Here is a 15,437-nt window from a genome sequence, read left to right as displayed (position 1 = left end):
AAAATGCCTCTGGATCGGATAAATTCAGATTCTCACTGCTGTACAAACTGCCACAAACTTCTACAAAAGATTGTAGTTCTTGAAACGAAGTTGCTTGCGATCCGACCAGAACTTCAGCTTCATTGTGGATTCTCTCAGCACACAGCCGGTGAGTCCCATAAATCTGTTCCTGCTACTGTTTTGAGCACAGAAAAACAGAAAAGAACTTTTGAAAATGAGCATTGGCATAAACAAGGTGCGAGACCAAAGGGTACTCGTGGGGTCAGATCATACGCTGCCGCATTAGCGTCTTCTACCCCAAATACAGCTCGGACTCAAATACAGCTTCAGAACAGATATGAAGTTTTGAGTAATATGGGTGAAGAATCCCCAAATGCAGTCAGACAGAGATCGCATGATTCAGCAACTAATTCTGCATGGAACAGAGGCTCAAAGCCGATTAGACAGCGGCATTCTGCTCCGATTGCAACAGAGATAAGAACACTAGTCGTAGGAGATTCAATAATCAAGAATTTCAGGAGCAAATCTACTATGACATACTGCTTTCCTCATGCAACAGTTTCTGATGTAAACAAAGAACTTGAGGAAATTCTGAAAAAGCACAGTACTGCAAAACGGATTATCATCCATGTGGGGAAGAATGATATTCGAAAGGAACAGTCAGAACTGCTCAAGAAAGATTTCTGTGAGCTCTTGGAAACAGCTGAAAGATTGAAGGTTCAGCCGTTCATAAGTGGACCACTCCCTGCAAAAGGGACAAATATGTTTTCACGGCTTCTTGGTCTAAATGTATGGCTACAGAAAACATGTAACAAGAAAGGACTGAATTTCATCAACAACTTCAATCTCTTCTGGAACCAAAGACAGCTGTTTACATCAGACGGCCTTCATCCAATCAAACTTGGTGCAAAGGTGCTAAAGGACAATATTTTTTTCTCCCTCAATCATCCATCAGCTGTGTATGCCACTGAACTGAATTGTACACACACACCTAGCAAATGTCCAGATGACCACAGGACCTCAAATCAGCTCCTGAGTGGACTTGTGGCTGACGAATCACCCAAGGACAGTGATAATGCCATGCAGCCAAAACACCCAATGTTGATAGATACACTATCAGTTGCCCTCTGCTCAACACAGGCAGACTGTGACGCATCAGAACAGCATCAAGTCTCGTCACTCAAAAATGATCCTCAGGAAAACATATTTCTGCAGACAGAATCTCCAGATGCACAGCCTCTGTCACCGGACACGTTCTCATTGTCACCACTCTTGGGTTTTTCAAAAAAGATGGAGGAACTGGTGTATGCTGGAACTAAACTTTCACACTCCATTGCCCCAAGCCCCCAGTTACCAACCAAAAAGCGGCCTGCTCCACAACCACCTATGAGCCCACCTGGAAGAGCCCTCCGATCACACCGCCAGGGCCCAAACAACAACGCCCCATCTTCAGCTGGTGAACACAAGAGCTCTCTCTGATGTGTGTCGGGGACCTGCTTTGATAACAGTGTCTTTATCAAATGTTTTCAGAACAAGCAGGAACCCAGTGTGTCTGTAGCTTTCTCTAAGCAGATATGTGTTGTGTTAAGTGACAGAAAACCAAAGACTCTTTCAGACCGTATAGCAAATCATTCAAATCTGGTGTCTATTAAATGTAGATCTGAGACTACTATAGAAAAAACAGCTAAAACTGTTAAGTTAGCGTTTTTAAACATCAGATCACTCAACAATAAGTCTCTTTTAGTCAATGATTTTATCAACACAAATTGCCTTGATTTTATGCTTTAAAATGAAACTTGGCTAGATGACAGCTGTAGCGCAGCAGTTCTGAATGAAGCAGCTCCTTTAAACTTTGACTTTTTGAGTGTTTGCAGAGCTAATAGGAGAGGTGGGGGCATCGCTGCCCTGTTTAAAGATGTCTATGAATGTAAACAAGTGTCATTTGGTGACTATTTGTCTTTTGAATATCTGAGTATAGCACTAAAAGGGTCTCCACGCATCTTACTGATCATTATCTACAGACCTCCAAAATATTCTCCAGCTTTTATTGAGGATTTTACAGAGCTGTTATCAATTGTAACCTCTGAATTTGATTATTTTAGTATTGCTGGGGATTTTAATATTCACATTGATAATCCAGAAATCAATGCTGTAAAAGAACTGTTTACTGTTTTTAACACTTTTGGTCTGACTCAGCATGTTCAAGGACCCACACACAATCGTGGACACACTCTTGATCTACTTATAACTAAGGGTTTACACATTTCATCGACTGTTGTTAAGGATGTGGCACTATCTGATCATTTCTGTATCTTTTTTGATATATTGATCACTCCAGCTATTAAAGACAGATCTGTCTCTGTCAGAAAGAGATGCATAAATGAGAACACTAGTGAGCAGTTTATGAAGGCCATATCGCTAGCACCAAGTATATCTGCAGATTCTGTTGATTCTCTCCTTGATTTGTTCAATTCTAAAATTGAGAATGTCATAAATGACATCGCTCCTGTTAAAGTCAAGAAGATGACTGGCAGGCAAAAGGGATCTTGGACAAGGTCACCGAGAGTTCAAATGATGAAAAGACAGTGCAGAAAAGCTGAGCGTATGTGGAGAAAGACGAAACTAGTAGTCCATTATAATATCTATAAAGACAGTCTTCATGCCTTTAATATGGAACTAAACACTGCTAGACAGACTTTCTTTTCAAGCCTTATAAACAGCAACTTAAATAATACTCGCACACTCTTTGCAACGTTAGAGAGACTTACAAACCCCCCCAGTCGGATTCCAAGTGAGCTCCTCTCTGAAAGCAAATGTAATGAGTTTGCTCATTTCTTCACTGATAAGATTAATAATATCAGAAAGGCAATCAGCTCATCCAATCAGTCAAGTTGTGTCGATATCAAACAAGCTCAACCACAACTTGAGAAGTCAGACATTATGTCTGATTTCATGGCAATTAACGGCAAAATCTTAGAAGAAATTGTGCAAGTTATGAAAACATCAACCTGCAGTCTTGACACGCTCCCCACATAATTCTTCAAATCGGTGTTTACCTGTTTAGAAATGGATCTTCTAAAAGTGGTAAATGCTTCACTTCTCTCAGGGATTTTTCCAACCTCACTTAAAACTGCAGTTGTTAAACCCCTCTTGAAGAAGAGCAACCTGGATAACACCCTATCGAGCAATTACAGGCCAATCTCAAATCTCCCTTTCATTGGCAAAATCATTGAAAAAGTTGTTTTTACCCAGGTTAACAAGTTCTTAAACTTCAGGGGGTGTTTAGACAATTTTCAATCTGGTTTCAGAGCACATCACAGTACAGATAGCGCTCTTATAAAGATAATCAATGATATACGCCTAAATACAGATTCAGGTAAAATAACAGTGCTGGTATTGTTGGATCTCAGTGCTGCATTTGACACTGTCGATCACAGCATACTTCTGGATAGGCTGGAAAACTGGGTTGGGCTGTCTGGCACGGTCCTCAAATGGTTTAGATCTTACCTTGAAGGTAGAGGTTACCATGTCAGTATAGGTGACCATAGGTCGAGGTGGACACCCATGACGTGTGGAGTCCCACAAGGCTCGATTCTGGCACCTCTCCTGTTCAACCTTTACATGCTTCCTCTGAGCCAAATAATGAGAAAGAACCAAATCTCCTACCACAGCTATGCTGATGACACTCAGATCTACCTAGCCTTACTGCCTAATGACTACAGCCCCATTGACACCCTCTGCCAATGCATTGATGAAATGAGCAATTGGATGTGCCAAAACTTTCTTCAGTTAAACAAAGAGAAAACTGAAAGGATTGTGTTTGGAAACAAAGATGAGGTTCGCAAGGTAAATGCGTACCTTGGCACTAAAGGTCAAACGACAAAAAAATAAGGTCAAGAATCTTGGTGTGACTCTTGAGTCAGATCTGAGTTTCAACAGTCATGTCAAAGCAGTCAGTAAATCAGCATACTATCATCTCAAAAATATTGCAAGAATCAGATGCTTTGTTTCTAGTGAAGATTTAGAAAAACTTGTTCATGCTTTTATCAGCAGCAGGGTGGATTACTGTAATGGACTCCTCACTGGTCTTCCTAAAAAGACAGTCAGACAGTTACAGCTCATCCAGAACGCTGCAGCCAGAATTCTAACCAGAACCAGAAAATAAAAACACATCACACCTGTCCTCAGGTCTTTACACTGGCTGCCAGTTACATTCAGAATAGATTTTAAAGTATTATTACTGGTCTATAAATCACTAAATGGCCTAGGACCTAAATACATTACAGATATGCTCACTGAATACAAACCTAACAGATCACTCAGATCATTAGGATCATATAAACTAGAAGTTCCAAGAGTTCAGTCAAAGCAGGGTGAATCGGCTTTTAGCCATTATGCCCCTCGCTGCTGGAATCAGCTTCCAGAAATGATCAGATGTGCTCCAACATTAGGCACATTCAAATCAAGACTGAAAACACATCTGTTTACCTGTGCCTTTACTGAATGAGCACTGTGCTGCGTCCGACAGATTGCACTATTATGTTTTTCTCTTCTTCTTCATTCTTTTATATCACATTTTACCTGTTTTTATGTTTTGTTTTGTTTTTACGCATTTTTATTATTTGTTTTTATTTTTATTTTACTTGTTTCTTTTATTCTTGTTTAAGTAAAGCACTTTGAATTGCCATTGTGTATGAAATGTGCTATATAAAAAAACTTGCCTTGCCTAGCCTTGCCTTGGAATTGCAGTATTGGCCCCAGGGTTCCCCCTTGGCCCTCCACCTAGGGGCCTCTGACCCCAGCAAGCTACCCAGGGGTCCACCTCTCTCTTTTGACTTGCAGTATAAGCCCCAGGGTGCCCCCAGGCCCTGCACCTAGGGGCCTCTGACTCCAGCAAGCTACCCAGGGGTCCACCTCTCTCCTTGGACTTGCAGTAAAGGCCCCAGGGTGCCCCTAGCCTTCCACCTAAGGGCCTCTGACCCCAGAAAGCTACCCAGGGGTCCACCTCTCTCCCTGGACTTGCACTATAGGTTCCAGGGTGCCCCCTGGCCCTCCACCTAGGGGCCTCTGACCCCAGCAAGCTACCCACGGGTCCAACTCTCTCCCTGGACTTGCAGTATAGGCCCCAGGGTTGCCCCTTTGCCCTCCACCTAGGGGTCTCTGACCCCAGCAAGCTAACCAGGGGTCCACCTCTCTCCCTGGACTTGCAGTGTAGACCCAGGGTTTTCCCTTTCGCTCCACCTAGGGGCTTCTGACTACAGCAAGCGACCCAGGGTTCCACCTCTCTCCCTGGACTTGAAGTATAGGCCCTAGAGTGCCCACTGGCCCTCCACCTAGGGGCCTCTGACCCCAGTAAGCTACCCAGTAGTCCACCTCTCTTTGTGGACTTGCAGAATAGGCCCCAGGGTGCCCCCTGTCCCTCAACATAGGAGCCTCTGACCCCAGCAAGCTACCCAGGGGTCCACCTCTCTCCCTGGACTTGCAGTATAGGCCCCAGGATGCCCACTGGCCCTGCACCTAGGGGCCTCTGACTCTAGCAAGCTACCCAGGTGTCCACCTCTCTTCTTGGACTGGCACTATAGGCCCCAGGGTGAACCCTGGCCCTCCACCTAGGGGCCTCTGACCCCAGCAAGCTACCCAGGGGTCCACCTCTCTCCCTGGACTTGCACTATAGGCCCCAGGGTGCCCCCTGGCCCTCCACCTAGGGGCCTCTGACCCTAGCAAGCTACCCAGGGGTCCACCTCTCTCCCTGGACTTGCATTATAGGCTCCAGGGTGCCCCCTGGCCCTCAACCTAGGGGACTCTGACCCAAGCAAGCCACCCAGGGGTCCACCTCTCTCCCTGGACTTGCAGTATAGGCCCCAGGGTGCCCCCTGGCCCTCCACCTAGTGGCCTCTGACCCCAGCAAGCTACCTAGAGGTCCACCTCTCTCAATGGACTTGCAGTATAGGCCCCAGAGGGCCCCCTGGCCCTCCACGTAGGGGCCTCTGACTCCAGCAAGCTACCCAGGGGTCCACGTCTCTCCCTGGACTTGCAGTATAGGCCCCAGGGTGCCCCTTGGCCCTTCACTAAGAGGCCTCGTACCCCAGCAAGCTACCCAGGGGTCCAACTCTCTCCCTGGACTTGAAATATAGACCCCAGGGTGCCCCATGGCCCTCCACCTAGGGGCCTCTGACCCCAGCAAGCTACCCAGGGGTCCACCTCTCTCCCTGGACTTGCTGTATAGGCCCCAGGGTGCCCCCTTTCCCTTCACCTAGGGGTTTCTGACCCCAGCAAGCGACCCAGGGTTCCACCTCTCTCCCTGGACTTGCAGTATAGGCCCCAGAGTGCCCCCTGGCCCTCCACCTAGGGGCCTCTGACCCCAGCAAGCTACCCAGGGATCCACCTCTCTTTGTGGACTTGCAGAATTGGCCCCAGGGTGCCCCCTGTCCCTCAATCTAGGGGCCTCTGACCCCTGCAAGCTACCCAGGGGACCACCTCTCTCCCTGGACTTGCACTATAGGCCCCAGGGTGCCCCCTGGCCCTCCACCTAGGGGCCTCTGACCCCAGCAAGCTACCTCAGGGGTCCGCCTCTCTCCCTGGACTTGCAGTATAGGCCACAGGGTGCCCCCTGGCCCCCCATGTAGAAGCCTATCACCTCAGCGAGCTACCCAGGGGTCCACCTCTCTCCCTGGACTTGCAATATAGGCCCCAGGGTGCCCCATGGCCCTCCACCTAGGGGCCTCTGACCCCAGCAAGCTACCCAGGGGTCCACCTCTCTCCCTGGACTTGCAGTAAAGACTCCAAGGTGCCCCCTGGCCTTCCACCTAGGGGCCTTTGACCGCAGCAAAGTACCCAGGGGTCCACTTCTTTACTTGGACAAGCAGTATAGGCCCCAGGGTGCCCCTAGCACTCCACCTAAGGGCCACTGACCCCAGAAAGCTACCCAGGGGTCCACCTCTCTCCCTGGACTTGCACTATAGGTTATAGGGTGCATCCTGGCCCTCCACCTAGGGGCCTCTGACCCCAGCAAGCTACCCACGGGTCCAACTCTCTCCCTGGACTTGCAGTATATGCTCCAGGGTGCCCCCTGGCTCTCCACCTAGGGGCTTCTGACCCCAGCAAGCTACCCAGGGGTCCACCTCTCTCCCTGGACTTGCAGTAAAGGCCCCAGGGTTGCCCCCTTGCCCTCCACCTAGGGGTCTCTGACCCCAGCAAGCTACCCAGGGGTCCACTTCTCCCAGTGGACTTGCAGTAAAGGCCCCAGGGTGCCCACTTGCCCTCAACCTAGGGGCCTCTTAACCCAGCAAGCTACCCAGGGGACCACCTCTCTCCCTTAACTTGCAGTATAAGCCCCAGGGTGCCTTCTGGCCTTCCAACAAGGGGCCTCTGACCCCGGCAAGCTACTCAGAGTTCCACCTCTCTCCCTGGACTTACAGTAAAGGCCATAGGGTTGCCCCTCATGCCCTCCACCTAGTGGTGTCTGACCCCAGCAAGCTACCCAGGGGTCCACCTCTCTCCCTGGACTTGCAGTATAGAACCCAAGGTGCCCCCTGGCCTTCCACCTAGGGGCCTTTGATCGCAGCAAGATACCCAGGGGTCCACCTCTCTCCCTGGACTTGCAGTATAGGCCCCAGGGTGCCCCTGGCCCTCCACCTAGGGGCCGCTGACCCCAGCAAGTTACCCAGGGGTCCACCTCTCTCCCTGGACTTGCAGTATAGGCCCAAGGGTTGCCCCTTGCCCTCCAACAAGGGGTCTCTGACTCCAGCAAGCTACCCAGGGGTCCACCTCTCTCCCTGGACTTGCAATATAGGCCCCAGGGTGGACCCAGTCCCTGCACCTAGGGGCCTCTGACTCCAGCCAGCTATCCAGGGGTCCACCTCTCTCCTTGGACTTGCAGTATTAGCCCCAGGGTGCCCCTGGCCCTCCACCTAAGGGCCTCTGACCCCAGCAAGCTACCCACGGGTCCAACTCTCTCCATGGACTTGCAGTATATGCTCCAGGGTGACCCCTGGCCCTCATCCTAGGGGCCTCTGACCCCAGCAAGCTACCCAGGGTTCCACCTCATTCCCTGGACTTGCAGTAAAGGCCTCAGGGTTGCCCCCTTGCCCTCCACCTACGGGTTTCTGACCCCAGCAAGCTATCCAGGGGTCCGCCTCTCTCCCTGGACTTGCAGTATAGACCCCAAGGTGCCCCCTAACCCTCCACCTAGGGGCCTCTGATGCCTGCAAGCTACCCAGGGGTCCACCTCTCTCCCTGGACTTGCAGTTAGGCCCCAGGGTTGTCCCCTTGCCCTCCACCTAGGGGTCTCTGACGCCAGCAAGCTACTCAGGAGTCCACCTCTCTCCCTGGACTTTCAGTATAGACCCCAGGGTGCCCCCTGGCCCTCCACCTACGGCACCTCTGACCCCAGCAAGCTACCCAGGGGTCCACCTCTCTCCCTGCACTTGCAGTATAGGCCGCATGATGCCCCCTTTCCCTCCACCTAGGGGCCTCTGACCCCAGCAAGCGACCCAGGGGTCCACCTCTCTCCCTGGACTTGCAGTATAGGCCCCAGGGTGCCCCCTGGCCCTCAACCTAGGGGCCTCTTACCCCTGCAAGCTACCCAAAGGACCACCTCTCTCCCTGGACTTGCAATATAGGCCCCAGGGTGACTTCTGGCCTTCCAACAAGGGGCCTCTGACCCCAGCAAGCTACCCAGGGGTCGACCTCTCTCCCTGGACTTGCAGTATAGGCCCCAGGGTGCCCCCAGGCCCTGCACCTAGGGGTCTCTAACTCCAGCAAGCTACCCAGGGGTCCACCTCTCTTCCTGGACTTGCATTATAGGCCCCAGGGTGCCCCCTTACCCTCCACCTAGGGGCCTCTGACCCCAGCAAGCTACCCAGGGGTCCACCTCTATCCCTGGACTTGCAGTATAGGCCACATGGTGCCCCCTGGCCCCCCATGTAGAAGCCTATCACCGCAGCAAGCTACCCAGGGGTCCACTTCACTACCTGGACTTGCAGTAAAGGCCTCAGGGTTGCCCCCTTGCCCTCCACCTAGGGGTTTCTGACCCCAGCAAGCTATCCAGGGGTCCGCCTCTCTCCCTGGACTTGCAGTATAGACCCCAAGGTGCCCCCTAACCCTCCACCTAGGGGCCTCTGACGCCTGCAAGCTACCCAGGGGTCCACCTCTCTCCCTGGACTTGCAGTATAGGCCCCAGGGTTCCCCCTGGCCCTCCACCTAGGGACCTCTAATTCCAGAAAGCTACCCAGGGGTCCATTACTCTCCCTTGACTTGAGTATAGGCCCCAGGGTGCCCTGTTGCCTTCCATCTAGGGGTCTTCAACCCCAGCAAGCTACCCAGGGGTCCACCTCTCTCCCTGGACTTGCAGTATAAACCACAGGGTGCCCCCTGGCCCTCCACCTAGGGGTCTCTGACCCCAGCAAGCTACCCAGGGGTCCACTTCTCTCCCTGGACTTGCAGTATAGGGCCCAGGGTGCTCCCTTGCCCTCCACCTAGGGGTCTCTGACCCCAGCAAGCTACCCAGGGGTCCATTACTCTCCCTGGAGTTGCAGTATAGGCCCCAGGGTGCCCCCTTTCCCTCCACCTAGGGGCCTCTGACCCCAGCAAGCGACCCAGGGGTCCACCTCTCTCCCTGGACTTGCAGTATAGGCCCCAGGGTGCCCCCAGGCCCAGCACCTAAGGTCCTCTGACTCCAGCAAGCTACCCAGGGGTCCATCTCTCCTTGGACTTGCAGTATAGGCCCCAGGGTGCCCCCAGGCCCAGCACCTAAGGTCCTCTGACTCCTACAAGCTACCCAGTGGTCCACTTCACTCCCTGGGCTTGCAGTATAAGCCCAAGGGTGCCCCCTTTGCTTCCACCTAGGGTCCTCTGACCCAAGCAAGCGACCCAGGGGTCCACCTCTGTCCCTCGACTTGCAGTATAGGCCCAAGTGTTGCCCCTTGCCCTCCAACAAGGGGTCTCTGACCCCAGCAAGCTACCCAGGGGTCCACCTCTCTCCCTGGACTTGCAGTATAGGCCCCAGGGTGCCCCCAGGCCCTGCACCTAGAGGCCTCTGACTCCAGCAAGCTACCCAGGGGTCCACCTCTCTCCTTGGACTTGCAGTATAGGCCCCAGGTTTTCCCTAGCCCTCCATCTAAAGGCCTCTGACCCTAGAAAGCTACCCAGGGGTCCACCTCTCTCCCTGGACTTGCACTATAGCTTCCAGGGTGCCCCCTGGCCCTCCACCTAGGGGCCTCTGACCCCATCAAGCTACCCATGGGTCCAACTCTCTCCCTTGACTTGCATTAAATGCTCCAGGGTGCCCCCTGGCCCTCCACCTAGGGGCCTCTGACCCCAGCAAGCTACCCAGGGGTCCACCTCTCTCCCTGGACTTGCAGTAAAGGCCTCAGGGTTGCCCCCTTGCCCTCCACCTAGTGGTCTCTGACCCCAGCAAGCTACACAGGGGTCCATCTCTCTCCCTGGACTTGCACTACAGGCCCTAGGGTGCCCCCTGGCCCTCCATCTAAGGGCCTCTGACCCCAGCAAGCTACCCAGGGGTACACCTATCTCCCCGGACTTGCCGTATAGGCCCTAGGGTGCCCCCTGGCAATCCACCTAGTATCCTCTGACCCCAGCAAGCTACCCAGGGGTCCACCTCTCTTCCTGGACTTGCAGTATAAACCACAGTGTGCCCCCTGGCCTTCCACCTAGGGGCCACTGACCCCAGCAAGCTACCCAGGGGTCCACCTCTTTTCCTGTACTTGCAGTATAGGCCCCAGGGTGCCCCCTGGCCCCCCACCTAGGGGCCTCTGACTCCAGCAAGCTACCCAGGGGTCCATTACTCTCCCTGGACTCGAAGTATAGGCCCAAGGGTGCCCCCTTTCTCTCCACCTAGGGGCCTCTGACCCCAGCAAGCGACCCAGGGGTCCACCTCTCTCCCTGGACTTGCAGTATAGGCCCCAGGGTGCCCTCAGGCCCTGCACCTAAGGGCCTCTGACTCCAGCAAGCTACCCAGGGGTCCATCTCTCCTTGGACTTGCAGTATAGGCCCCAGGGTGCCCCTAGCCCTCCACCTAAGGGCCTCTGACCCCAGCAAGCTACACAGGAGTCCACCTCTTTCCCTGGACTTGCACTATAGGTTCCAGGGTGCCCACTGGCCCTCCACCTATGGGCCTCTGACCCCAGCAAGCTACCCAAGGGTCCAACTCTCTCCCTGTACTTGCTGTAAAGGCCCCAGGGTTGCCCCCTTGCCCTCCACCTAGGGGCCTCTGACCCCAGCAAGCAACCCAGCGGTCCACCTCTCTCCCTGGACTTGCAGTATAGGCCCCAGGGTGCCCCCTGGCCCTCCACCTAGGGGCCTCTGACTCCAGCAAGCTACCCAAGGGGTCCACCTCTCTCCCTGGACTTTCAGTATAGGCCCCAGAGTGAACCCTGGCCCTCCACCTAGGGGCCTCTGACCCCAGCAAGCAACCCAGGGGTCCACCTCTCTCCCTGGACTTGCAGTATAGGCCCCAGGGTGCCCCCTGGCCCTCCACCTAGGGGATTCTGACACAAGCAAGCTACCCAGGGGTCCACCTCTCTCCCTGGACTTGCAGTATAGGCCCAAGGGTGCCACCTTGCCCTCCAACAAGGGGTCTTTGACCCCAGCAAGCTACCCAGTGGTCCACCTCTCTCCCTGGACTTGCAGTATAGGCCCCAGGGTGCCCCCTGGCCCTGCACCTAGGGGCCTCTGACTCCAGCAAGCTACCCAGGGGTCCACCTCTCTTCCTGGACTTGCACTATAGGCCCCAGGGTGCCCCCTGGCCCTCCATCTAGCGGCCTCTGACCACAGCAAGCTACCCAGGGATCCACCTCTCTCCCTGGACTTGCACTATAGGCCCCAGGGTGCCCCCTGGCCCTGCACCTAGGGGCGGGTGCCCCCTGGCCCTGCACCTAGGGGCCTCTGACCCCAGCAAGCTACCCAGGGGTCCACCTCTCTCCCTTGACTTGCAGTATAGCCCACAGGGTGCCCCCTGGCCCCCCATGTAGAGGCCTATCACCCCAGCAAGCTACCCAGGGGTCCACCTCTCTCCCTGGAATTTTACTTCCTGCTTTGCTACTGTTCGGACGTCTTTGCCCACTGCTCCGCTCTTCGCACTCTTGCTTTTATATCTTATACCCTAATTTTAACTTGAGCCTATCAGCACAGTGCTCAAACAACACGGCTTGAAGATCAGCATCGATTCTTCAAACTTTCTGGAATATAGCTTTACTAACAAGAGGGAAATTACCGTCTAAGCAATCCTCCCGCTACCAGCTGCTTACATTCCGGAGACGGGAAGACACGGCTGTGAAAATGCCTCTGGATCGGATAAATTCAGATTCTCACTGCTGTACAAACTGCCACAAACTTCTACAAAAGATTGTAGTTCTTGAAACGAAGTTGCTTGCGATCCGACCAGAACTTCAGCTTCATTGTGGATTCTCTCAGCACACAGCCGGTGAGTCCCATAAATCTGTTCCTGCTACTGTTTTGAGCACAGAAAAACAGAAAAGAACTTTTGAAAATGAGCATTGGCATAAACAAGGTGCGAGACCAAAGGGTACTCGTGGGGTCAGATCATACGCTGCCGCATTAGCGTCTTCTACCCCAAATACAGCTCGGACTCAAATACAGCTTCAGAACAGATATGAAGTTTTGAGTAATATGGGTGAAGAATCCCCAAATGCAGTCAGACAGAGATCGCATGATTCAGCAACTAATTCTGCATGGAACAGAGGCTCAAAGCCGATTAGACAGCGGCATTCTGCTCCGATTGCAACAGAGATAAGAACACTAGTCGTAGGAGATTCAATAATCAAGAATTTCAGGAGCAAATCTACTATGACATACTGCTTTCCTCATGCAACAGTTTCTGATGTAAACAAAGAACTTGAGGAAATTCTGAAAAAGCACAGTACTGCAAAACGGATTATCATCCATGTGGGGAAGAATAATATTCGAAAGGAACAGTCAGAACTGCTCAAGAAAGATTTCTGTGAGCTCTTGGAAACAGCTGAAAGATTGAAGGTTCAGCCGTTCATAAGTGGACCACTCCCTGCAAAAGGGACAAATATGTTTTCACGGCTTCTTGGTCTAAATGTATGGCTACAGAAAACATGTAACAAGAAAGGACTGAATTTCATCAACAACTTCAATCTCTTCTGGAACCAAAGACAGCTGTTTACATCAGACGGCCTTCATCCAATCAAACTTGGTGCAAAGGTGCTAAAGGACAATATTTTTTTCTCCCTCAATCATCCATCAGCTGTGTATGCCACTGAACTGAATTGTACACACACACCTAGCAAATGTCCAGATGACCACAGGACCTCAAATCAGCTCCTGAGTGGACTTGTGGCTGACGAATCACCCAAGGACAGTGATAATGCCATGCAGCCAAAACACCCAATGTTGATAGATACACTATCAGTTGCCCTCTGCTCAACACAGGCAGACTGTGACGCATCAGAACAGCATCAAGTCTCGTCACTCAAAAATGATCCTCAGGAAAACATATTTCTGCAGACAGAATCTCCAGATGCACAGCCTCTGTCACCGGACACGTTCTCATTGTCACCACTCTTGGGTTTTTCAAAAAAGATGGAGGAACTGGTGTATGCTGGAACTAAACTTTCACACTCCATTGCCCCAAGCCCCCAGTTACCAACCAAAAAGCGGCCTGCTCCACAACCACCTATGAGCCCACCTGGAAGAGCCCTCCGATCACACCGCCAGGGCCCAAACAACAACGCCCCATCTTCAGCTGGTGAACACAAGAGCTCTCTCTGATGTGTGTCGGGGACCTGCTTTGATAACAGTGTCTTTATCAAATGTTTTCAGAACAAGCAGGAACCCAGTGTGTCTGTAGCTTTCTCTAAGCAGATATGTGTTGTGTTAAGTGACAGAAAACCAAAGACTCTTTCAGACCGTATAGCAAATCATTCAAATCTGGTGTCTATTAAATGTAGATCTGAGACTACTATAGAAAAAACAGCTAAAACTGTTAAGTTAGCGTTTTTAAACATCAGATCACTCAACAATAAGTCTCTTTTAGTCAATGATTTTATCAACACAAATTGCCTTGATTTTATGCTTTAAAATGAAACTTGGCTAGATGACAGCTGTAGCGCAGCAGTTCTGAATGAAGCAGCTCCTTTAAACTTTGACTTTTTGAGTGTTTGCAGAGCTAATAGGAGAGGTGGGGGCATCGCTGCCCTGTTTAAAGATGTCTATGAATGTAAACAAGTGTCATTTGGTGACTATTTGTCTTTTGAATATCTGAGTATAGCACTAAAAGGGTCTCCACGCATCTTACTGATCATTATCTACAGACCTCCAAAATATTCTCCAGCTTTTATTGAGGATTTTACAGAGCTGTTATCAATTGTAACCTCTGAATTTGATTATTTTAGTATTGCTGGGGATTTTAATATTCACATTGATAATCCAGAAATCAATGCTGTAAAAGAACTGTTTACTGTTTTTAACACTTTTGGTCTGACTCAGCATGTTCAAGGACCCACACACAATCGTGGACACACTCTTGATCTACTTATAACTAAGGGTTTACACATTTCATCGACTGTTGTTAAGGATGTGGCACTATCTGATCATTTCTGTATCTTTTTTGATATATTGATCACTCCAGCTATTAAAGACAGATCTGTCTCTGTCAGAAAGAGATGCATAAATGAGAACACTAGTGAGCAGTTTATGAAGGCCATATCGCTAGCACCAAGTATATCTGCAGATTCTGTTGATTCTCTCCTTGATTTGTTCAATTCTAAAATTGAGAATGTCATAAATGACATCGCTCCTGTTAAAGTCAAGAAGATGACTGGCAGGCAAAAGGGATCTTGGACAAGGTCACCGAGAGTTCAAATGATGAAAAGACAGTGCAGAAAAGCTGAGCGTATGTGGAGAAAGACGAAACTAGTAGTCCATTATAATATCTATAAAGACAGTCTTCATGCCTTTAATATGGAACTAAACACTGCTAGACAGACTTTTTTTTCAAGCCTTATAAACAGCAACTTAAATAATACTCGCACACTCTTTGCAACGTTAGAGAGACTTACAAACCCCCCCAGTCGGATTCCAAGTGAGCTCCTCTCTGAAAGCAAATGTAATGAGTTTGCTCATTTCTTCACTGATAAGATTAATAATATCAGAAAGGCAATCAGCTCATCCAATCAGTCAAGTTGTGTCGATATCAAACAAGCTCAACCACAACTTGAGAAGTCAGACATTATGTCTGATTTCATGGCAATTAACGGCAAAATCTTAGAAGAAATTGTGCAAGTTATGAAAACATCAACCTGCAGTCTTGACACGCTCCCCACATAATTCTTCAAATCGGTGTTTACCTGTTTAGAAATGGATCTTCTAAAAGTGGTAAATGCTTCACTTCTCTCAGGGATTTTTCCAACCTCACTTAAAACTGCAGTTGTTAA

Source organism: Danio rerio, chromosome 13 (assembly GCF_049306965.1).
Source record: "Danio rerio strain Tuebingen ecotype United States chromosome 13, GRCz12tu, whole genome shotgun sequence".
Taxonomy (NCBI): domain Eukaryota; kingdom Metazoa; phylum Chordata; class Actinopteri; order Cypriniformes; family Danionidae; genus Danio; species Danio rerio.
The sequence above is the reverse complement of the archived record's forward strand: the minus strand, read 5'-3'. Positions refer to the sequence as shown.